We start from the raw sequence: 1,760 nt of genomic DNA, 5'->3' as shown, positions 1-1,760 counted from the left end.
TTTCTAAAAAATGAAGTGTAAAACTTAATCACTCAGTTTAGAACATCATGGTAGTTCTGCAGACCATTAAATTCAAATGAAATGAATTTCTAATGTTACCAACAGAATGAGTTAATTATAATATTTACACTCAAATATGTAAAGATGTTAAATTGTTATATGGAATTACTGACTATTACTCAATTTATTTTCAGAGGTTCTCCATTAAAGAAACTATAATTTCATTTCAGCATTAAAGTTTGTATTAAAATAATTTGTCTTGAAGATATTAATTTTGAGGAGATTTTATGAAGACAAATTATGACTATAAAAGTCTAGGTTTTCTTTTGGAGGGAATCACTATGTTATTACAAATACTTAGTAATTACAAACAGATGGCTAAATTGCAATTCTATGAAAGGGATTTCCTTTAATCATTTGCTTCATGGCAGAGATCACATGCTTATTCTGTAAACTGTAGATCAATGGGTTTAGCATTGGACTCAAAAAACTATAAAAGACTGCAATTATTTTGGACTGCTTGACAGAATTCTCAGATGGGAGCCTTAAGTACATGCAAAAGAGGGTTCCATAAAATATAGTGACTGTTGTCAGGTGGGAACCACAAGTAGAAAAGGCTTTGTGCCTGCCTTCTGTAGAGCTGATCCTCAAGATGCCGGCCATGATGAAAACGTAGGACAGGAGAATGATGAGGAGAGAGCTGCAGAGGGTAAAACCAGCAACTGCAAACATTGCCATCTTCTTGACTCGGGTGTCAGAGCAAGCCAGCATCATGAGAGAAGGGTCAGCACAGTAGAAATGGTTGATTTCATGGGAGCCACAGAAGGACAGGTGGAAAGTCAGCAGTGCCTGAGAGAGCCCATGAAGGAAGCTACAAGAGTAAGTGACAGTGACTAGAGAGAGGCAGATGCTCTTGGACATCTTGCTGCTGTAATGTAAAGGGCTGCAAATGGCAACATAGTGATCCAACGCCATTGAAGCAAGGATATAAAGCTCTGTGATCACCATGGCAATGAAGAGCAGACACTGTATGAAGCATCCAGCATAGGAGATGGTCTTCTGGTCTGAGAGGAAATTGTACAGCATATTTGGAGTGATGTTGGATGAATAGTATATGTCTACAAAGGACAGGTGGCTGAGGAAGAAGTACATGGGGGTTTGGAGGTGGGCATTGGTCCTGATCAGCAACATCATGCCCAGGTTCCCTGCCAGCGTGACTAGGTAGATCATCAGAAACACCCCAACAGGGTCTTCTGTAACACTGAGTTGTCTGTGAGTCCCAGGAGAATGAATTCTGTCACCAGAGTGTGGTTTGGGGAAGACATTTTTTATGCCTTAAAAACTGGAAGTGACAAAGAAAGTGAGGAGTGTTGTCTGATCCAGCTTCTGCATTTATTCCATCCCTTTTATATTTACTCATTGGCCTATTAATCTATGATAAATCATGCTTTTCTTTCAACAAATACATCAAAATTTCTACACAAACATTTTTCCTGTATATCTGGCTTATCGCTGTCTTCTCTATAGCTCAGGCTCTCTTTCTCTCCCTTATGTGTATATATATATAGGATTAATTCATTATTAATATGCAATTATACTATATATGAATATACTCTAAGAATATTGCATATTTTAATACATACATTCATACATTTATACCTGTCTTCTTGGAGAACTTCACATTCGATATTTTTTCAAACTTTGTGGGAAAAAAAGCCAAAGGAATGAAAATCAGTTATGAAAAGCATCAGGTCATTAGC

At 37.3% G+C, this 1,760-nt stretch overlaps 1 pseudogene; it reads right to left on the bottom strand.

Annotated features, from left to right (window-relative positions):
- Nucleotides 1-378: 378 nt before the first annotated feature.
- On the bottom strand, nucleotides 379-1,325 carry LOC140694263 (olfactory receptor 5M1-like; annotated as a pseudogene).
- Nucleotides 1,326-1,760: the final 435 nt, after the last annotated feature.

This window comes from Vicugna pacos, unplaced genomic scaffold (assembly GCF_048564905.1).
Source record: "Vicugna pacos unplaced genomic scaffold, VicPac4 scaffold_21, whole genome shotgun sequence".
NCBI classification, from domain to species: domain Eukaryota; kingdom Metazoa; phylum Chordata; class Mammalia; order Artiodactyla; family Camelidae; genus Vicugna; species Vicugna pacos.
This window is presented reverse-complemented; position numbering and strand designations above follow the sequence as displayed.